The sequence below is a fragment of the Canis lupus genome, chromosome 29 (assembly GCF_048164855.1).
Source record: "Canis lupus baileyi chromosome 29, mCanLup2.hap1, whole genome shotgun sequence".
In the NCBI taxonomy this organism is placed as follows: Eukaryota; Metazoa; Chordata; class Mammalia; order Carnivora; family Canidae; genus Canis; species Canis lupus.
The window spans coordinates 4,034,240-4,057,995 of NC_132866.1; the positions used below are offsets into that span (position 1 = coordinate 4,034,240).

The window sequence follows — 23,756 nt, forward strand, 5'->3', positions numbered from 1 at the left end:
ACTTTGGGGTCCCCGCATGGAGACTGCTTCTCCCTCCTCCTCTATCGCTGCCTCTGTCTCTGTATCTCTCATAAGTAAATAAATAAATAAATAAATAAATAAATAAATAAATAAATCTTTTTTAAAAAAATAAATAAATAAAATGAAAGTGTATTGCTTACTTTGCCAACCCTTGGTGTTTTCTCCTATCAGAGAGAAATAGAGGCTACACATTGAGTCTCCTGGGACCCCAGCCTGTCCACTGCAGATCCTGGGACTTTTCTCAGCCTCTCTAATTGTGTGAGCTGACTTCTCACAATAAATCTCTTTACACACACACATACTCCTCTTGCATATGGCTGGTCACTCTGATCTTATAGGATTCATCTCACATGTCCCCTCCACAGCAAAGCCCTCACTACCCACTCTATCTAAGTCAATCTTCTCAACCAGTTATTATATTTGTTTCTTTCAAGACATGTATCATGAGCTGTATTTGTTTCTTTGCTTACCTATCATTCTCCCCCTTCCCCCTACAGCACCAGTTGCATTGGGATGGGGACCACCTTCTCTTACCCATTGCCAGTCCCCATTATCTATGTCAATGCCCTTGCATGCTAGTCTCCATCCAAGTACCAGTAGAGTGTCGCAGAGGCTCTTTATTTTCCCTGGTATCCACACTGCCCTCTTCCTTTTAGAATTGCTAACCTCCTGCATTTTGACTGGGGATATGGCAACCCAGCTGCTAACTGCATTCCCCTGCTAGACTGGCATCTAGATATGGTGACATGGCTATGTGTTGGCTGTTGAGAAGCAAACAGATGTGATGTGGAGCTCCCTGATGACAATTTTATAAGCAAATTGCTTGCTCCCCAAGTGCTTTTCTATTCCTTTCCAAGACCTGGTAGTGGATATGGTGGTGGTGATCTGGGTTAAACCTTCAGCTGGGGCCACACTTCAGACTGAAGTAAAAAGGCAGAAACACCTGGGTCTCTGCACAACTCATGGAGCAGTACAGGCAGCCTACATTGAGGTCTCTGACCATTTGTACTGTTCTGTGAGAAAGGAATACTGTGCTGCATATCTGAACCAGTCAAACCCCTTATTACAGCCTAATATCCTACTTGAGCATTGAATGGTGGGCAAAGGAAGGTGAGAGTGTGTCATCGTCCCTTCTTCCAGCTGCAGAGTAGTAGTTCCCAAGCAGGGTCATTTGGCAATGTCTGCACACATGTTTGTTTGTCATAATTTGGGAGTTGGAGGTTTCCATTGGCATAACGTGTAGGGGCCAGCATTGTGACTAAACTTCAATGTATGTGACAATGAAGAACTACCCAGCCCCAGATGTCAACAGTGCCCACTGTTGTCTCACACTTACTTCTGGAAAGAGTGGTGTTCTATTTCTGCCCTCATCATGGGCCACTCATTCATTAGTCAACATCGTTATTTCTAGTGGTATCCTTGAAGGAGATTGAACTTTTCACCAAATACTCAAACTCAGTTCCAGGACCTAGCCCACAGTATGTGCCTAAGGATTGTTAGTCCCTCATACATTTACACATTTGTGGATCTCAGCCACAATCATCCTTCTCTGCCCGTCTACATCCGGCCAACTCCTTGCCTTTCTACAGGAGCCTGCCCCAATCCCGCTCCTAGCCCTATTACAGGTTATTAGGGACCACTCTTCCATGCTTCCAAAGCATTCTGTGCATTCCACGATCATAGTCCTCATCATGTAGTGTTAGGCTTGTGTGTTTGTGCATCAAGTAAGATACAGACCAAGACTTATCTCATTGTCCTGTCAAATCAATGGAGACATGAATATGTATGATTTTAAAAGAACTTATCAAGAAAGAAACTACACGTTCTGTTTATTTTGCTGGTGGATATTTGTAGATTAATTTCTAGGTCATGGTGGGGCAAGCGGCTACATAACACCTCTTTTCTGGCAGGTAAGGCTGGTCCATGAGTGCCAATTTTGAAGCTCACCTGTCATGGGTAGGGAGGAAGTGGAGGAGACCTTATCAGGAAGCTGGAGGTTATAGGGCACCTAGATACACCAGTGAAGTATCACATATCTTTGCAGCCTCCCTTGAAAACTCAGGAGGTCAGCACGCCTCTAATAACTAAAACCAACTCCCTTCATAAACAGACATGTTCCCAACCCTTTAAACAGACACAGTACAGCTCTTAGGAACGCCTTTCCCTTAAACACTGAGAATCATTACAATAAGTCAAGGACATCTCCTTTCCAAACAAATACCCAAGACTAAAAACACGAGGCCCTGTTAGGTGGAGGAGCTAGTGTCTTTCTTATTGAGGAGCCACAGCACTGGCGTATAACACAATATAATTGGTTCTTTTGAAGTTTTTAATCACTTTCCTTGTAATCGAGAGTGATGCTGACAAGCAGGCTATCAGAACCCAGCTCCACACATCAGTGACACGGGGGACCTTCGCCAGTGCAGGCTGGCATCGGTAATTGTTTTAGAACTAAAACACCCGACATACTGGGGGCTCATTACAAAGATTCCTCTGGAATGGATGAGGAGGTCAGAATCTCCCATCCCCACAAATCATTTGTCGGTGAGCGTGTTATCAAAATATGAGGCGGCCCCTTCAAATATATTTTAAACACTGTTAATGTATTTCCACATGTCACCATCTGACAGCTCCACCATCCTCAACTTTGCCACCAGGGAAATTTACATGCATTTGAATTCACTGGGCCAAGCACGGTCTCCCCACACTGACAGCCCATTTAGCTCCGTGATAAGTTAATCTGTGCGGCGTTTGATAGATTTCTGTCTCTTACCCAAAACAGAGTTTGCAAAAAGGATTCAGGAACAAAATTTGCAAAACATTAGCACTCCAGCTTCATCACCACGGAAGTCGGAACACTTAGAAATGCACAGCCGGGCCCCAGCTGTGGGTGACCTCGCCTGCCTGCCCTGTGCCGGCACTCCAGGTGCCTTCCCCCTTGTGTTATACAATCTTCACATATTTATTCAATGGGTCAACAACAGAATTGATCAGCCAATGTGTCCCAATGCAGTAAAAATTTTATTTATTTATTTATTCATGAGACAGAGAGAGAGAGAGAGAGGCAGAGACACAGACAGAGGGAGAAGCAGACTCCATGCAGGGAGCCCAACGTGGTACTCAATCTGGAGACTCCAGGATCGTGCCCTGGGCTGAAGACAGGCGCTAAACCGCTCAGCCACCCAGGGACCACAAATGCAGTAAAATTTTAAAGCATTACATTTTCTGCTTGTTTACTTTAAGCCAATGAGCTCCATGATACCACTGCCCCCCACCACCGCCTGCCCACCACCACCACCACCACCACCACCACCACCACCACCACCATGTTGGCTTATCATCGTATCAGGTTTTCTGGGGCTGCAGTAACAATTGATCACAATGTGGGTGGCCTGACACAGTAAGTTTATTCTCTCAGAGTTCTAGCCCAGAAGTCCAAAAGCCATGCGTCAGCAATGTTAGTTCCTTTGGGGGGTTCAAAGGGACAAAGCATCCCACACCTCTCTCCTAGCTTCTAGGGATGGCTGGCAACCTCAAGCAACCTCTTGGCTGTGGCAGCAACACCCCAACCTCTGCCTGTCCTCATGTGGCAACCCTCTTAGTCAACTTCCCCTCCTCCCTTTCTCCATTGGCAAACACACTGACAATTCTTGAATATGATGAGGATCCAGAGGCCCCCAAAGGCCCAGTGCATCCTTCTCTATGCTCTAAGCAATGTGCCCAGGTCGCTTCAGCATGGTGCAGCCAGTAGGCTCGGGGTATAGACCACAAGGGTGGTGGCACACGGTCAGTGCAAAGCCTATCAGGAGTCTGGGGTCCAAGCTCTCCTGCAGAGGAGCCATGAACTCCTGAGCAAATCCACAAACCTTCAGCTGACCCTTGAACGTCAAAAAACAAGCCACCCAAATCTAGACCTGGGAGATTGGTAGTGGGGGCGGGGGTGTGCTCCGTGGGAGAGAAGAGGGTGTGAAGTGATCCCGCTGATGAGTGTGAAAGATGACAGAGGAGGGGGCAGGTGGGTTGACTGTCTGGCTGATGTCATTTGGACTTTCAGTGGAGACCAATCTCCATGATTGCGTGATTGTAGGCTTTGGCCGGTGGGTGACATCCATCTTGGCAGCTGCAGCAGAGGGTGAGAGGCCAGCAGGGTTGAACCAGGCCTGGAGCTTCCCCGGCAGGGGGATGGAGAGAAAGGAGGCGAGGATATTGGCCATGGACGTGAGTCACTTGAGTTGTCATCAAATGATCCACTTGAGACCATGCCTTCAGGAGAGCAGAGAGAAAAGGAAGGAGTTGCACACATACAGGGGCTCTCAGCCATTCTTCCTTCAGGGTTGGGGGGTTTACCCCACCCAGCCCCACCCCAGGCCGACCTCCTCTCAGACAAAGCTCTGGCCTTGGGCACCCACCCACGCTGCCATCATCCCTCTGCCTGGAGCAGTTGGCCTCCCTTCCTGCCAGGCCTCACATGCCACCGTTGCCGGGAAGCATTTTCTGAAAGCCTAAGTCAAGCATCCTTTCTGAGGAGCCCCTGGTGTGATGTGCTGCGGCCCTGCCCCCAACCCCCATTCTGTAACCTTCATGCACGTCCCTGGTGAGCTTGAAGCACCCCAAGAGTAGCATCCACGCCTCAGGTCCTGCTCACTGCTGGGCTTCCAGGTTTAGCATGGTCCCCGATGCACAGGAGGTGCTCGATAAATGCCTATCGGATTGAAAACATACTCCGTCTTCGTAGAGCCTGACGCCCTTAGGATGATGTGAACACAAGATTGTTAAATGTTTGAAGGCCCAAGACGAGCCAAGGGCGCTCTGACGGCGTCATACCTTCTGGAGGCCCATGCAACCTCCTCTTGCATCAAAGTAGCCAAACCCAACCTCGTTAAGGGCTGTGTTTATTTATTCAGGAAGCTGTGCCCTGGTAGAGCAGCTGCACGGAGCTGACGGGCACCCAGGAAGAAACGCTGACAGCCAATTAGAGGAGGAGGGTGGCCCCCAGACACCCACGACAGCCTCTTCTGGATGCCTGGTGCCCGATCCAGATGTGCAAAGTTGGACCGCAGCCCAAGAAATGAGGGCATGAGAAGAAGCCTCCAGACCTCGGGCATCATCCTTCAGAATCGAAATAAGGTTGGCAGATGTAAAAGAACAGACGCAACAAAAATATAGGCTAGCCAGTTCAATTTGCGTCTTTTAGCTAAACTACGGGCAATTTTTAATCTGTGTCTATACGTCCCTCATGCAATGTCTGGGACATGTTTTTACTAAAAACTACTCATTTATCTCAAGTCCAAATGTACCTCGGCATCCCATGTTTCATCTGGTGACGGCACACACAAACCACTCCACCCTCATCCGCACCGTGCCCTCGTCCCGCCACAGGGGTCCCGTGAGGTCGGAGGTCACGCAGGCCGGCCCCAGGTCCCCAGCCCGCAAGGAGTGCTGGCCCCAGGCACAAAAGGTCTCATGGCTGCTGGAGTCGTCTCAGCCACGCAGGGAGCATCCAGGGCGGCCACAGAAGCACCACTGGTGTCAGATAGGAACCAACTAGAAAGCATGTAGGTACCGATCCAGGACGCCGCCAGCCGTGATTGCCAAGATCATATTTCTGAATCAGGACAGCCTCAAGAACAATTATCCGCACGGATCTGCGTGTAACAGTCAGCGCCCTGGGAGGCGTTGAGCCCTCTCTCAGGGGCTGCCCGGGGAGGGTGCCATTCACCAAGCAGGCTGCCCGCATGCCCGTGTGGAAGGAACAGTGTTCCTAGCTGTCCGCCACCAACCCAGCCACCTGCGGGGCCCCATGAGGGGTGAAGCAAGGACATCTAAGGGAGTGGACACCTGCCAAGTGGGGATCAACGCCGATGCTTTAAATGGGGTGATGCGGATCCCCTGGGATGGATTTGATTGGTGGAAAGAAGCCAGAGATCTCTGGTTAAGTGGTGAACGAGCTTGGCATCTAATGTTCGTAAGGACTGCAACATGCTTTTATTTTTTTATTTTTTTAAATTTTTATTTATTTATGATAGTCACACACAGAGAGAGGCAGAGACGTAGGCAGAGGGAGAAGCAGGCTCCATGCACCGGGAGCCCGACGTGGGATTCGATCCCAGGTCTCCAGGATTGCGCCCTGGGCCAAAGGCAGGCGCTAAACCGCTGCGCCACCCAGGGATCCTTGCAACATGCTTTTAAACAGTGAGATCCAGTCCACAGGCCAGATGTGGCCACAGGCCCGTGTCCCCTGGGCCAGCAATTCCCTTGACTGGAAGCTTCTTGTGGGGCAGGCCCTGGCTCCCCAGCTCCCTTCAGATGAGGCCTCAGCTGGCAGCAGCCCCACGAGCCCCACGAGCCCCACGAGCTCCGTCCTCTCCACGCGTTTCCCTTCTCGCTCTCACCTCCGTTCTCCGGATGCCGGGAGCCGAGAGGCGGCTCTGATGTGACAAATCGCCTCCAAGCCCTCCGTCAGTACTGGAATAGATCCGGGGTGCGTGGCACCGGGGAGGACAAATGCAGGCTGGCTGCGGATCTGTCAGCACAGACCTCCATATCACAGCCTCGCCGGCTCACGCCGTGCACACCTGCGGCTTGTTGACGGTGTGGAAATGAGAAATTCGGAGGCAATTGAACACCCCGTGAATTCACACAACCGACCCACACAAAGGTATTTAGCACAGGTGTTTCTGTAATTGTGATGCATTAGGACACTTCCCCGTGTTCAGTGGCCCTCGACACTCACACCTCCACCTGCTGGGGGAGGCTGGCGGGCAGGTTTGGGCCTACGTGGCGCCGAGACGAGATGCGGCTCTGCCAGCGGAGCCCGGGCGCCCCCCGTGTGTGCTCTCGCTCGTATCTCCCCTTTGGGGATCCTTGTCAGCCAAAGAGCACTTAAATGTCTGCTCAGCCCTCTCCTGGCCTCGCTCCCTTGCAGCTTACAGAGGGGCTGTGCGCGCCTTGCTGCAAATGCCCTGGAAGCAACAGCAGCAGACAAGGGAGGCGGGAGAAAAATGATCAAGCTCACACGTGGAGCGTGATAAACTGGGGAGGCTTAAAAGGAGGTCAGTCAAGTGAGCTGTCAACTGGCAACGAGGGCCCCGAGGTGGGGAGTTCAAAGTCACGCAGCAGCCTGAGCCGAGGGCCGGGGCACCTGGGACCCGGAGCCCCGACATAAATGGATGGGGCCGGAGGTGTGGGCAGCCGGGATTGCAGCGGGGGAGGCGGCGGCCAGACACCGGCGGGAAGGCTCCTTCCCCGGCAGGGCGCACGTCCCCGCCGTCTCCCCGCCCAGCCGGCGCGGGCCCCAGGCCGCCTGCCCCACAGGGTGGCCGATCGGGGGCAGCGGGGCGCCCGGTGCAGGCGGCGGGGGCCGGGGGCCTAGCGGCGTCTCAGAGTCTATCCATTATTTTTCAGTCTCACTCAGGGGGAGGGAAGCGTCGGCGGCTCAGCGCTTAGAGTCGCCCTTGCCATCCGCACCCTCCCCACCCGTGTCAGCAAAGACAGAGGGCGCAGGCAGGCACCGAACACAGTCCCCCGGCCGGCCACCCCGGCCACCCTGGCTGCCACAGCCACCCCGGCCACCCCGGCCACCCCAGCCTCCCTGGCTGCCACGGCCACCCCAGCCATCCCGGCTGCCACAGCCACCCTGGCCACCCCAGTCACCCCAGCCATCAAGCCCACCCCAGCCACCAAGCCACGAGCAGCGGGGACCAGGGCCGGGCACCACAGAGTGCAGCCGGAGTCCACGTCCAGGTTGCGCCCGGTGCTTTCGCCTTGGGGGGAGCCCCTGCCGTCCGGGGTGCCATTCAGCACCTCTTCATTCTGTACGTGGTTTTCAACATTATTTCCCTATTGCCACACGGTGAATCGTGTCCTTCCAAGAGCTGAAAGGGGACGGTCTCCCAGCGACGGGAGGGAGCCTGGGTGACCAGGAGCCACCTTCCCGGGCAGGTGTGGCGCCCAGAGGGAAACCGAGGCCGGGGATGCTCTGCTGAGGCGCGAGCTGGGCTGCCCCGGCCCCCGTGTCCCCTGCCAGCCGTCCCCACCACTCCCCGCGCTGAAGACAAGCAGGTCACGGTGGCACACACACTCTCACCCACATGCACACAGTCACACACAACACTCACACAGGCATTCGCATTCACACCTGCACACATTCTCACATACATGCACACACTCAATCACACACATAACACTCTGACACACATTCACACACACACATTTACACACAACACTCACATTCATGTACACACACAGACACATGCATGCACGCTGTCATGCATTCGCACATATATACATTCACACAGTCGCATGTGTACACTTGCACACTCACATATGCGCACACATTTACACACACAACACTCACAATCATGCACACACGTACACAATCATACATACACACATGCACACTCTCACACATTCACAGTCGCATACGCACACAGCTGCACACTCACACATACACATTCACACAGTCATGCGTGCACACACATTTACATACTCACACACACACACTCTCATGCACACACGCATCCTTGCTCCCTACAGGCGGGGACCTCCACTGCAAACCTGGAAAGAGACAACTGAGCAGAGAAGCCCCCAAAAGCCATTATTATCATTTATCCCCTTTTCACTTCTAACTCACTTTATACGGACTTTCTGCTCTGACTTTAGATTTGCACCGATGCGTGCATGTTATTGGTCGTGCCCTTATTTTGAAAGCACTAGTGCTTGGTTGTATTTCTCATTTCTATAATTTCTGTTCGTTTTTTTTTTTTTTTTTTTTTTCCCCTCTGCCTACTAAGGAATGAAGCCTCTGAAAGCTTCCGCTCTTTGAAGTTCATTTAGATTTTCTTCGGGGCTTTGTTTAGTGTCCATTTGCTTTTGTATTTGGATCAAAGGGTAATCTTTTAATTGGAAGATTTTATCATTTTTATTTATATCTTCCCTTGTTACAGAAAATTTTTCACAGAGATGAGTAATTCCTGCTTGGCAAGAGTCCTACATATGCCTGTTTGCTTTTTTTTTTAAATTTATACTAACATCTTTCCCCCTGCCCTCATTTTATTTGTGTTTCTTGAATTAATGTCTCTCCTTATAATTATTATGGGGTTTTTAAAATTATTATCCAACCATCTTCACTGTTCTTTTCAATAGATTTTAAGATGCCTTGATGCTATATTATTTGACCCTATACAAAAAGTTTAATTAATGTCATGTATTCATTATTCTTAATATTTTTATCAAAATCAATTGACCTTTTATCTAATTTTGTAAATTAGGTATGCCTTATCTGTTTTCCTTCTGTTTTTAATCCTTCCTTTCTGTGTCGATGGATGTCTAGTAAGCAACACATTGTACAGTTTTAGTTTTTCATCAACCAGAGACTTGGCTTCTTTGGTAGGTGAACTTAAAACCCCGTGAACATAGTCTGTTGCCATTATCATTTAGAGAAGCTTCATCCCTGATGGGTTTTTGACACACTCGGACTATGATCTGCCTGGATCTAACACTTAGAACTTATTTGGAAGACAACATTCCCTCCTTAACACTACTGTGATCTTAAGATCTCCTACATACATTTTCAAACCACTTAACAGCTACAGGATTTATTAGCATCACATCACCCTGTCCTTTTGTCTTCTCTGATGGAGGACGACGTGACAGGTGGTGTTCTCCACCTTCGTCACCCGCATCCACTCTTCTTGCAAGACAACAAAAGTCCTCGTCTGAGCCGTGAAATTCTAGCAGAGGAAGACAGGTGCAGAGGAGATGGACGGATGGCAGTGAGCACCATGGAGAAAAGCAGAGAAGGAGCGAGGGCTGTGTTCGGCTGTAGCTGGGGAAGCTGGTGGGTCAAGCCCTCATTTGAACCAAGACTGGAATAAAGAAAGGGAATAAGCCACACAGATAGCTGGTGTGGAGACTGTCAGGCGGAAGGGGCAGCCAGGGCAAAGGCCCTGGGGCATGTGCGGCTTGTTAAGGATCAACAAGGAAATGAGTAGGGCTGGAGCTGAGAGAAGGCAGTTGGCCAAGCCAGTGAGCTCGCTCTCTTCCAGAGAAGAGCTGGAATAGAAGAGGGAAATCTTCTTACCAGGCAGAAGGTGACCGCAGTCCTGGTGGCAGCAGCAGACGGTGAAGTGTGGTCAGAGCCTGGCGATGCATCAAAGCCCTGCCAGCGATCGGTTGATGCATTGGATGAGCGGGGAGAGAAGAAAGGAAGCAGACGTCACTGTGGGCTCTTCCACTGTTCTGGGTATTGCCCATAGGTCACGCACCTGGGTAACCCCACCAGCCCCCGTGGCCCCACCTGCTCCGGCTCTACCCACAGCTCCCTGGCTCCCGCCAATAGGTTTACGTGTCTCTTAAATCGGTAGTTTCAGCGGTCGGCAAAGGTGTGTCCCTGCAATTATATTTTTATTCAAGATTTCCTTATTTCAGGTGCATAATAAAAGCCTCCCTGTGATCTCCCAAGAAAAAGGCACGTTCTGGAAAGGCAAGCTCTGGAAAGGGCAGGGTCCTAAAGGGTTTTTCTGTTGTTCCCGCGAGAGATTGAGAGTGGGGTTTACGTCACGGACTGCACTGTGTCCCCAGAGCTCCTGTGTTGAAGCCCTACCTCTGAGCACCTCAATATGGTTCTGTATTTGGACACAGTGGGCCCTGATCCGGTGACCTGATGAGGAGAGGAAGTATGGACACTCAGATGACAGGAAAGCGAGTGCACAGAGGAAAGACCCTCGGCAAGCCAAGGAGAGGGGCCACGGGAGAAACCAAGCCCGGGGACGCCTTGATCGTGGCCTCCCAGCCCCCGGGACTGCCACAGAGCAAGCTTCCATCGTTATGCCGCCCTAGGTCGAGGTCTACTGCCATGGCCTAGCCAACCTCACCAGCTTACATCCTTCCTCGAGGACGACCAAACCTTTGTTCCGCTCTCCTCCTGCTTTGTTGCAGCTGGGGAGCTTGAAGCTACCTTGATTTTCACTTCCTCTGAACAGAGTTCCATTTTTCTTTTGAAGAGCTTAGAGAAATCCTTTTTTTGTTCCTGACAATTTAAGAATGTTACCATAACGGACTATAATCCGACCTGTGGCTCGCAAGTCCTTGTCCCCCCACGCAGGGCTCTCTGCAAAGTGTCACTAAAGTCCGGGGAATCAAACACGGCTCCTCTTTCAAGAAGCTGGGGGCCTGCCAGGGGTCAGCCAGGGAAACATCGTGAGGCTTGACCACCGCCGTAGCGGAGGAAGGGCCAGGCACGCGGGTGGTGCAGGGAGGGAGCTGGCTGGGGACCCAACTTACGGAAGCAAGACTGCAGGGAGACTCGCCGAGAAGGGCTCTTGATCTTTGGACATACAAGTGGGGGTCACCTGGAGTATGTGAGAGGCTGCCGTGAGCCTGGAGAGGGCTTCCAAGAGTGGGACCTTTGCAAAAGCTCAGGGGTTCAAAACCGAAGCAAACAAGATTTGGTGTAGCCAGGATCCCCGAGCACCGGGGCGTGGGCCTGGCTAGGAGGTGGGGTCACATTGGACGTGGGGTCGGATGGTGATCAAATTTGCATTTGCGCCACAGCGACCAGCCCATGGGACAATCCAACAACTGCAGAGACAGAAATGAGGCAGTGAGGACGTTTTTTTGGCAGACCTGCCACCAAACTCAGGCGGCTTAAACAAGCCAAGAAGTGTGTTCATCCCAGTAGCGACAGGTCAGGAGCGGGCAGCTGTTCCCAGACTCCTCTCCTCCACCCCCACCCCTGACACCCCCTGGGCACCCACCCTTCCCTTGGCGGTGGGCTTCATGCTTAGGCTACAAGCTTGGGCCTGGCATCCGGGCACAATGGGCCACTCGAGAGAAAATGCTCCTCGAGCCTCCTGGGCGGGAGCCTGGGGTGCACGGGGGGACTCCTTGGCCGGCGCCCACTCCCGAGAATGACCTCGGCTGGCAAGTGGAGCGTGCAGACGGCCTGGGGCCACCAGGTGGCCCATTCTGAGGCAACCGAGGCCCTGGAGGAGGGCAGACACCCCTACGGGACGGCGCTGTCAGGAGTAGGAAGGCAGGGGGCTCGGGAGCGCCGGGCAGGAGGTGGGGCGGCTCCGGGGGGGGGGGGCGGGGAGGGAGCGTCCTGCGTGGAACAGAAGGGCCGAGACCGCCAGACCCCGAATCGGGGCTCGCAGCCGGACCCCGAGCCCTGGTGGTGCTTTCTGTTCCACCTCCCTGGATCATCACTCTCCCTGTTCCAATCCTGGCTTTCGCTTCTTTTATTCGGAGCTCCCCGGTATTGATTTTCTTTCGCTGAGTTTATTTCTCTAAACCCTAACGGGTCCTCCTGATGACGGGTTCTCCTCCGTGGGCTCGCCAAGGGCCCGAGGGCTCCACGCCCGGGTCTCGTGGCGCACGTGTCAGCCTCTGTTAATGCGGCGCCCACTCCAGGGGCAGCGCCCCAGCTTCAAGCTTTTAGAATGACCCGGGTTCCGTCCCCGCGCCACTGCGCCCCAGCTTTGTGACACTGGCGGTTTACCTCATCTCTCTAAACCCCGGTGTTCTCGTCTATAAGGCCACGGCAATGATGACATTTGCCTGGCGGGGTTGCGGTAAACATCACATGAGGTGCCTGGCAAACAGAGCCGCCCCACGAAAGCTGGCCGCTCCTGTGCCTAGTCGGTGACAGCCTCATTGTCATCACGGTCACGAGTCTATTTTTGGGACGTCTGCGGTTTTCCAGCATCCCTCCAAACCCCCGTGTTCCCAAGAAAGGTCGGACTTCACCGGCAAAATTCAGCGTCCTCTGGTTTTGCGTCAGAGCCACGACACCCTCTCGTACCTTCCCGCGAGTGGCTCAAAGCCCTTTGCCGAAATCCTCTTCCGTGGCTCGTGGGAGGTCAATCCAGAGTGAGATTAGCCTTTGTGGTTTTTCTGTTTGTTTGGGTTTTTTTCCCTCTTTCTTTGAAACAAAGGAAGTTTTGAAACGGGATCAACTGTTCTTTCCAATACGTAAGAGAGTGGGCCGTCTGGGAGGCAGCTGCGAAGTCTCCGGTTGCTCAGTTAACAACATGGGGAACTGCCAAGGACAGCCTTCATGGAGCAGGAAGGGGGTGACACTGTCGAAGGAACGGTTCCAGGCGGTTCTGTGGCCTGACAAAAGGACCCCGTGTGATGCCCGTATGGCCCGGGAGCAGTGCGTCTCCTTCCCTAACCCCAGCACACCCACCAGCCAGGCCCTGGCCAGCAGCCCCAGAGTTGGGCTGGACACTTGGGCCAGGTGCAGATGCGCACCCAAGCCCCCTGAGACCCCCTTACTCTCGGGGTGATTCACGCAGTAAGCTTTTCTGGAGCACCTGCCCTCGTGCTCGCGTTCTGGGAGCCAGGCAGCCGTCAGGGAAAAGCACCAACAGAACCCCGCTTTGCTTAGCCTCATTTAAGGGGCTGGGGGCCCACGCGGAAGCCACACTGGGGGCTGGTTGCTGGGGCCCTACCCGTGACCGAAGGCCCCCCGCAGCGAGTGGCCGGCCGTTTGACCTCGCCAGGGCCACAGCTGCCCGGGTCAGAGACTTCCCAAGCCACAGCCCCGAGTGTTGCCCGGCCCTGTGCTGAGTCTTCTGCTCGGCCCCTGGTGTGGAATATCTTACAAGTCTTTCTGGAATATTCTGGAATTCTAGCTTCGTTAGGGGATGCTCTTATTGAGAACGGTTTTTCTTTTTTTCCTTTTCGACCCCCTAGATGATTTCATGGGCATTTCAATGGGAAACAGGGGGTGTCTCTAATATCCCCTCCCGGCCTTTGTCATCTTCCCGGGTGCCTCTCTCCTGTGCTGTCTCAAAATGCTCAGTTCCCAGTGAATTTAAGGTTGCCCCACTCAGCACCATGTGTCCTTTTAATGACATTTTTTGCTGGATTATGTACTCAACCTTTTTTTATATAAGAGGTGTTCCTTTGAGATGCCGCCAATCTGATCTCATTGGAAGTTTATGAGAAAATCCAATATGCTCCCGTCCTACTGCCGAGAGGGCGCGAGCCAGCTCGCCAGATTTATCCGCGGCTCCAGTGCAAACACGGCTGATCATTCCCCGGCTTTGTCCTGCGCTCACTGGTTCCAGAGTGGTCTCTGGGGCTCCGCATTCCTGCCAGAATGTTCATGACATCACTCATATTATTAATAATTACAGGTTATTCACAGATGGACGGGCAGATGGACACACGGCGACAGAGATTTGTTTAATCTCAGCAAGGCTATTTCCCCACACATCTCCCTTTGCCCACTCTTGCTGCCTCCCTGGAGGAAAAAATTAATGAAAAAACAAAATGTCTATGAAAAGAAAAATGAAAATCCTGTCGGAGGTTTGGTTGCATTTTCCCCCTTCAGGAGGAAAAAAATGACCCGTCCCCCTTGCCTCTCACAACGGAGTCTGTGTTACATGTTCCTTTGTGAGCCTTTGAACTATAAACATTCCCGAAGAAAGACATGTCCCTGTCCCTTGTCCGACCCTTGGATTGCTGCAGGCTTGATCTGTGATCCAAAATTCACAGAGGGGGAAGGAGTAGAGCTGAGTGCGTGTACGTGTGTGTGTGTGTGTGTCCGTTGGCTGGTACCCAGTTACTTCCTGGCTTTTCTGGAAGGAAAATGGAGCATCATTCGGTCTGAAGAGGTGCACTTGCTAAAGCCTGGACCCCTGGACGCCTCTCCTTGGTCGGCTTTAGAGGTTTAGAGGTGACCAGCCCCCCCTTATCTAGGCTGGAGGTCGTTCAGGCAGCCCAGAGCTGTGCTCGGCACAGACACAAAGGAGACTGCCTGTATCAGGAGGATGGGGAAGCTGCCACCCAGCTAACCCCATAAGCTGTGTGGGGGAGGACTCTCCGGAGCACGCTGTAGAGTAGGCCTCAGCACGGCACAGGCCCCTGTTGGGGCCAACTGCACCAACTGCACTCGGTACTTCTATGGCACGCGTAGTCCACGCACATCACTTCCTCAGACAGCTCGTCCTCGGTCTCTGAGATTGCTGCCTCTGGTCTGTCAACCCCCTGACTCTTCCTTCCCTACCTCATCCAACAGGTCCAAACGGTGGGCCCCACTCCCACCCCCTACGGCTCAACACTGAGCCACGATTTAGTAAAACTGAGTGATGACTCTATGTCTCTCGGCTCAGCTCAGGTTCTCCACCTGAATATGAAATGTTCAAATCACCCTTTCTAGGATCTTAAAGAACAGATAGAGTCTTAAGACCTTTGCACATCATTGAGCCAGGCCCATCTGACCCTTGGATGTCTTGGGAACACCCATTATCCCTATGGACTCTACAACAGTCGTATTTGTGACCAGTGGATGAAGAAACACAGCTGCTTTATTTGTAGTTGGGACAAGCAAGACATAATCGTAGTATCATTCAACTGGCGGGGGGGGGGGAGGGGTCAGGGAGACATTTTCAGGGAACAGCTCATCTTATAAGTGTCTCTCCACACAAAATACGTTGGGGCGAAAGAGCTACTGATCATTTTTTAAACACCCAGGTACTTGACTGCATTCAACCTGTCTCGTGCTGTTTTTCCTGCCAAATCTTTCCGTGTGTGCAAACACCACCTGGCCATCAGAGACTTGGCCACTGGGCTTTGATACAACTTGTGTAAACCTGGCCTCAAACTGCCAAGCATTTCTCTATTGCCCAAACTCAGAAATGTTGGGTCTTCCATATTGGGGTCGTTGCAATCCCAAGCTTATCGACTGAATCTATATTTTGCTGATAAGACTCACCCTATTTAAAATGCTGGAAAGGTTGCCAATGTAGCTGTTCTGCAGAATTCGCTAATTCTCCATTGTGAGGCCTTAATTTGTGTAGAATGCCGGCTGCATGGGATCTGCTTAATAAATACATTCTTCTTAATAAAAAGATGCATAAATATAAAAACGTGGACTCTGTCTCCCTGAATGAAATCGCATCTAGCCCAGTGCAAAGGGCAGGGTCATTTTGAAATAAGTTAATGGCAGAGAGAGAAAGCAATCAGGCCTTCCTGGTTGATACACGCTGCACACACACAGCTTATTAAATATTGAAACTCTTTAGAAAGATCTACTGACCACAGAGCCCAAATCATCTGTGGTGATTGAAAATACATGATTTCTACAAATCACACCCAACCACCCCAACCTGCTCCACTGAAGCACCTGTTCCCAGGACGGGGTTATTTTTCCAATGGCCTGAACAGATTTATGCTGGAGCCTCCCCACCATTCTCCACCAGCAGAAATACACATGCAGACCAGTGGGCCAGGCTGGGGCTCTATTCTGAGGCCCGCCACAGCGGCCTGGCTAACTGGCCCACCTGGGGCTCCTACCTTTGACCTCGGCTTCATTAGCACAGTGCTTTTGCCCCCTGAGCCAAGGAGGCTGCTGAAATATAAATCAACTGCCTTCTCCCAATTCCCCATTCCACTAGCAGAGGTGTTAATGAACAGGGCAGTGGCCAAAGAGTGCAATGGGAGAAGAAATAGATTTGGGGAAGCCACAAATTGGATAATCTACCTCTGGACAATGGTGAAGTGGATTATGATGCTTTCTATGCAAAATCCATCCACCTTACTGGGCCTCCCTGACCACCCCCCGCAGCACGGCATATCCGGGCGTCTCAGTGTCTCCAGGGCCTTGCGCGTCCTCACCCCCCATGTGTACCACCCACAGACATTCTTTTTGAAGGCTCCAGGCATAAAAACAAGATGGTGCTCCAGCAACCCCCTAACGTCCTCATACATTTAAAAAAGAAAAAGTAAAACACATGGATGCTGTGATTAGAATCACTTTGTTCCCAGACATCCGGCTCATGGAATGATGGATACTTTGGTCAGGGCTGGAGTCCATTTGTTGCTGCGTCTCTATGCCCTGAGCCGGGGCCAGTCTGCCTGTGAGTCCCCAAAACTCACACCCCATGGGGTGTCCTGACATCCTGAAGGGCTAGCAGAGCCCACACGAACCAGCTGCTCACATTGTCCCCTCGGACTGCTGTTCTCCAACCCCATAGTGGCCTGATCCCTCTCCCTAAGCCAGGACTCCTGCTCCCTTCTGAAATCCGCATTCATTTTGAACTCGTAACCTTGATCGCCCTTCAATAGAGTGGGTATTTTCAACATCAGCGCGTTGCCACTCTATGAGCTTCATCTACGTAGTGATGCCGAGGCCGGTGTGGCAATTCCATTTTTCTTAGCAGCACTAAGCAATCATCATTTATCTTAAAAATTGGCACATTCCTCCAAATACATTCATGAGAAGGTTGAGTGTCCACTCCAATGAGAGTCAGAATCTTAAAGAAAGCATCTCCACCTACTTTCCCACATCCTAAAGCTAATATGAAAAAAAAGATAGGCATCCTGTGTTCTACAGAAGCAGAGATTTGGGGGAAACAGACATTGAAATGCATGAGGCGAAGTGCATCTGAAAATATAAGCTCAAAATGTCATTCCATAATGAAACAAATACCAAGTAGAGGGAGAAATTCTAATCGCATACATAGAGATCAAGAACGTATTGCATTTCTATGTAAAACAAACTGATTTCTTACAACTCGGAAAGAAATTAGAATTATTCATTTATAACTTCATAGATGAGGTTTTGCCTCTAACATCCCACTAATCCCTATTTTCATCACAACTGGGAAGGAAGAAGTAGTCAAGCTTTTTACTTTGGGGACACCTGAGCTCCTCGGAGGGAAGAAAGAGATGCCTTCAGCCTATTTTTTTTTAAAGCGTGTCATCAATAATTCTGGGCCGAGGCTATGCCCTGGTTCCCAGCAGAGGAAAGTGAGATGCAGGTGCCTGCGCTCCCGTAGCCGCCAGCATCGTACACACTGGACCCTGCTCCACAGTGAAGGGGCTGATGCCAGCCAGTGACCAAGGGCATTAACCTCCAGATGCCAGAAGGTAACTCGTTGGCTTCGGCCAGCAGACATTTTCTGAGGAGAACCAAACTTCATTAGCGGATGGCTCACTGCATAGAAGAAAAAGGTCTCTCAGCGGTGAGGGTCTATTATCACAGCCAAAACAAATCTCACCATCTGCAAGTAGCATCAGCCAGAGAAAGCCACTGCCCATTTGTGAGGCCATCAGAGGTCACAGAAGAGATCGTCTCCGTGCCCAGTGAAAAGAATTAAGAACACGGCCCTGCCAGACTGACTCTAATGACAAGACCCCCAAGGTGGGACAAGGAGCCATCACTCACCTGTGCTGACAAAACATTGTCAACAGAGGCCTGTGGCCCTGGAACAGGGGTACACTGTGGCTTGCCTAGAAATTTTCGTTGTTTCACTTAAGAAGCAAAGACATTCTGTGTGTATGTGGGGGGGCATGTATGGGTTCCTGCATGCATATACCCCAGCAGGAAGGACACAGTTGAGGACATTTTTAACTGGCCTGGGATCTTTACCTGGACTCCTATTGCCCAAGAGGATCCATACCTTCCTTCCCAGGATCCCTGATGGAGAATTCTAAGGGAAGGCAGCTCCTTCCTCCAGTCTCTGCTTTTTTTTTTTTTTTCTTTTAAATATCCTCCAAAAATCCAACTGGCAAGACAGATTTCCCCATTCCTTCGATGGAATTCATGGGATGGTTTTAAATTCAGGGTCATGTCTTACATAGGTACAAAGACCAATTTCCTGAAATGAAAATGAAGCTGAGAATATCCATCCTGTGTGTGCTGCTTTTCATAAATATCGCAAAGACCCCCAAGGCCCGTGTCTCTGAAACCCCCTACCTCCACTGTCCTCAGGGATTCACAATTATCATTTGACCATTTCACAATTATGCACAAATTGTTCTAAATGGCGAGACAGATAATCTCCACTTAAGTCTTATTGATAAAAAGCTTCAAATAGTTCTAACCAAAGTCTGTTTTCCTAGAACTAAGTATCTTTTGTAGCTACAAAATTTATTTTATTTTGTTTTTTAGAGAGAGGGTGGGCAGAGGGGCAGAGGGAGAGAGAGAATCTTAAGCAGTCTCCACTCCAGGCTTGATCTCAGGACCCTGAGATCATGACCTGAGCCAAAGTCAAGAGTCAGACACTTAACCAACTGAGATACCCAGGTGCCCACAAAATCTATTTTATAGTAGTAATTAGGCACTAGAACTGACATTTTAAAAAATTCCAGGCTCTGACTAGACCAAACTTCCTTCAGGTGTGCTATGGGTTGAACTTCATTTCCCCAAAAAATGCTGAAGTCCCATCCTCCAGTACCTGTGAATGTGTTCCTTTTTGGGAATCGAGTCTTTGCAGCTGAACAAGTGAGAACACGGTCATTGAGGTGCATTTTAATCCAATGTGACTGGCACCCTTACAAAAAGGGAAAATTTGGCCAGAGATAGACACACATAGAAGGAAGATGATATAAAAACACAGGAAGAGGCCACTAGAAGCCAGGAGAGGGGCCTGGAACAGATTCTCCTCACAGCCTCGTAAAGACCCAACCTTGCAGACATCTTGAGACTTATGGCCTCCAGACTGTGAGACAGTACGTTTCTGTTGTTGAATCTTCCAGTCTGTAGTATTTGTTATGGAGGCTGAGCACAAGGCCTTTGATCAGTCTACTCCCTTATCACCTCTACACTTTGGGCAGCCCATGCTTGCTCCATCCTCTGGGTGGGCAGGCCCCCCTCCCGTGTCCTCAGGGACCCTGAACTTCTTTGGGGAAGTTATTGGGTGATTAGTCTTGGGAGACTGAATACATGAATAGATGATGGCCAGACCTTTTACAAAAACAGAACAATGACCCTAAGCTCTGTAGTGTCCAACCTAGGAAGCCAAACCACACAGTCCATGGTGGTTGCCCATAAAGTTCAGGATGTGATCAATAACTGCCAGTTTCCTTATCTTTGCTGCTGCTTCCATCTCAGGACCAACCAGAGAAAACCAAATAGGCCGCCAAGTGAATCACGTAGGATACTCTGCTTCTAGTGGGCTGCCTCTCGCTTCTCCAGGCCAACGGCTCACCTCCAACCCGGCCCACCTGAAGCCATCCCTCCTTGTACTCTAAAGCTTTCCTGTTCCTCTGCCTGTCTTTGAGTTTCCACCAAAGGCAGGTGATGGAGGCTGAGTCCCTTGCCATGGCAAGCTCTGAGTAAATACCCTCTGTTTGTTCTCATCTGGGTGGTCTTCATTTCTTTCCACAGTCCAACTTCCATATTATGTCACAAATTCCATGAAGGGAAAGCACATTATAGGTTTCAGGAAATACTTTTTAGATGGCGAAAATGATGAGTGCTGCCATGACAACTAATAAATATTTGTTGAATGAGTGAGTGGGTTTTCACAACTTGTATAGCTGGGAGAAAAAATTTTGGAGAAAACGAAACACTACCATGCATGAATTACTTGGTAGCTCTGGGCTTTGGTCAAACTGGAAGAAATGGCCAGATTGTGAGTTCCTAGTTTTCAATACAATATGCATTATTCTTTCAGCCTTATTTATTATGGTATTTTTCAAATTATAATACATTTGCTTTCTTCTGAATATTCAGATGCTTCAAAAGGTACCCAAAGGATGCAATTAGCCTCTGGGGAAATATGCTATTATGTGCACATATCATGTTTTGCATAGGCTTTCCATCATCTACATAATTTATGTGCTTCTGCATAATTTTGCCTCTTTTTATGTTTTCTATGTATTTGTGAGATAATCTAGAAGTCAGTTTCCTACCATCAGAAACACAGAAAGAACTCAAGTCAGTTCCTTCACCCAATCTGCTTTACTTCCAGTGAACCCCCTTACAGAACCCTCAGGAGACCATTGCCTTTCATAGGCACCAAACATCAAGGCAGGAAGAAAGTAGAAGGTTCAGGGAGCTTTCAGGAATGAAACGGAACCTTGTCCATTTTCATATTCTTCTGGGTATTCACTGGGGTCTCTGATGGATGGTGCTAGCATTTTAAAGCTCTTTAAACTGTTTATAATCCTCACTTTGGTTTTGAAACAGAAAAATAATGCCAAAATTAATGGCTTTTTAAAGCTTCTGATGTGAGTTGGTTGCATACAAATTTCCCTAAAACTGAGAAAGTCTCTCATCTGGGGAACAGGTAAGTTGTGTGTAACCCTGGTTGGACTATAATTGATTTTTCTCTCCCAAAAGCTTTTCCTATTTCTCATATTTTTAATTTCCATCTCTCATGTGCTTTCTTTACTGCTCAAATCTTATAGAACCGTCATTAGATGCAGAATAGACTTGCCTTCTTGAGCATTCAACCCACATGGGGATCTGGGCTTGGGCTTGAGCTGGCTTTGTCACTAGGCCAGCCCTCTAGCCAGCCTCAACCAAATCCATAGCATGCCAGGATTTGTCCTAGCCTCCGTTTTCATGAGGAAGTAGTGATATAATTTTGACACAGCACATGACTCTCTTCTGGGCCAAAATACAGGGGGAGGGTGAATCACAGTGATTTTTGGAAATTACCCCACCTCTTACCTCATTTTCACAGATGAGAACTAAGACCACGATAAGTACAGAAGGCCCTCCTCAAGGCCAAGCAGTCAAGAAGGGTGTAGGGGTCTGGACAAATACCTGTCTCTCCTTTCTCCTAAAAGAGCTATTTGGGAGGAAAAGCCCAAGGAGGGCAAGTACTACCAATCCACACACATCAGGTGTCAGACTATGACATACACTTCCAGGAAGCAGCCAGCCAAAGAAGAGGGTGCTGCCCCCATAGACTAGAGCAAAACCAACTGACCACAAGGTCTCAGGCCTCTTCCAGGTGCCCATGAACATATGCATCAGCCACTGCTTCCCTTTCCAGTCAGTAGTACCTCTAAGCACTACAACCTAACTTTAGAGACCACCAATGCCACCCCTGAGACACCCCACTGAATCTATCTAAAAAAACATTATAGAGACACACCTAGCAGTCACCCAAGAAAGGCCAGACAGTACCTGAAAAACAGGGTGGTCCCACAGATGGACCCTAGGACAACATTTTTTGAGACATTCTTAGCAAACAAAAAGATTTCCTATTGGAGCATATGGATACTTACATATTGAAAGTGGAGATCACTGAGTTAAAAGGAATGTGAGTTTAAAATGTGTAACTTCTGAAAAGAAAATTCATAATTTCTACAGAATAAATATCAACATTTGTGAGGGCCAGGACAAACCCATAGAACTGACAAGAATAAGGCATCCAAATGAAAATTAGATCCTCCTTGTCCCAACGCAAAGCAACTCCCAAAAGATCAAGCAAGGAAGAAAAAAAAAACATTATGTAAATTGGTATTGTTAAAATCTTGTATCTGAAAATCATGCCAGCTAGCAAAACCAGAGGCATGAGGAGATCTGTCTTTAGAACTATGGAATACAGTGCCTTTGCTTTTACAGTTTCCTGCAGAATTAGCACAGATGTGCCAGCTGAAGGACTGCTATTTCCTCTGAGGGTCCTTCCTCATGACACTGACCACCAGACCTCCACTTGCCACTCTGTCCTCCTAGATGTCACCTTGGACTTTTGCTCTCCCTCCCTCTCCTGTTTCCTCTTATTACTTTTCTGCCTTTTTATTCTCTTCTTCTGCTCTTCTCTCTACATGACAACTTCATTCTGATAGAAGCTCTTTCTTAAGTAAACAACAAAATATCCACAATCCTTTCTAACTTTAATACCCAGATCAACTGTCCTCTGTTTATGAATGAGCAAAGTGAGACACAGAGAGAAGAGGTAAGAGGCTAGGTGAGAAAAACGCAGAGCAAACCACAGTTCAGTTAGCTCCTCTATACATCTCCTAGAGTTCTTCCAAATGAAGGGTCATTGTCTTTGGCAATAATGGAAAGGTGACCACAGTCTCCTCAGTATAAAAAAAAAAAAAAAAAAAGCAAATTTTTTGAGTAAAGTTGTGTCTCAGAACAAAGTGTCTAACTATTCATCTCACCAAAACGCCACCCAGAGTACAAAAGGAAACTATAAATAGGGAAGAAAATGTGTGTATGTGTCACCCATCCATACGCATTGTATTTGGTATGCTGAGGGCAGGCTGAGGCTGTGTGTGACCCAGGGCACAGTTAAGGAATATTCCCTTTGGAAAGCACCACTCCTTGGTACATGAAAATTTTGAAAATGCTCTCTACTCAAAAGACCTATGGTTTATGCAACTGCTTTACCAAGTAAAATTCAACAGAGGAGAAGAGTCCTACCTGTACATACAAGCAGAATATAAGTGGCACCAAGGTGTCCCTGAAGGAATTCTATTTCCATCAAGAATCCATACCTGGTCAAGGAGTGGGAGGGAGTCCAGCCAAGAGCAGAGATCTGAGTATCCAAAGCTAGGTTGTGGTATAGCAGCTCGTGTGACCTATAGTTCTATATAATTGAACTATGTAATTCATTTGTTATATTTGTTCCTTCTATGGTAATATACACTCCATGCAGGCGGGAGCCATAACTGTCTGGTTTCCAGGCTCAGCACCAACTATACAAAGGACATGCCAGATCAATACTAGATGAGGGAATCATTGAATGGATGAGTAGAGTGAGACCATCTGCCAGGAAGGAACACACCTGTTGGACTGCCCAGGGCTCCCTCTCCGCCCCTCACCCCAGCCTGCTGGTCTCACCACCTCACCTCTTATGAACATTTACCAGATCTGGAGAGACCTGCTTTCAATAATAAGTGAAGAGAAAAACAAAATCCAAAGATACTGTGATATAAAAGGACAAGAATCACACTATTAAAAAAAAAAAAAAAGAACAGTTTTTAAAAATATGTTGAAACGTTACAAAAATGACCAGGGAAGTTGGGTAGAATCT

The 23,756-nt window shown here is 49.5% G+C and overlaps 1 long non-coding RNA gene across 4 annotated transcripts in view; it reads right to left on the minus strand.

The window, feature by feature from the left end:
• Positions 1 to 8,921: 8,921 nt before the first annotated feature.
• Positions 8,922 to 23,756, minus strand: part of LOC140620516 (uncharacterized) — a 30,609-nt gene continuing 15,774 nt past the window's right edge. The window contains exons 1-4 of one of the 4 annotated variants that reach the window (XR_012020272.1): positions 11,305 to 11,680; positions 10,904 to 11,050; positions 10,103 to 10,180; positions 8,922 to 9,887 (exon numbers count right to left, since the gene is read on the minus strand). This is a non-coding gene — a long non-coding RNA (uncharacterized lncRNA). The other 3 variants (XR_012020271.1, XR_012020273.1, XR_012020274.1) reach the window with 3 other exon arrangements.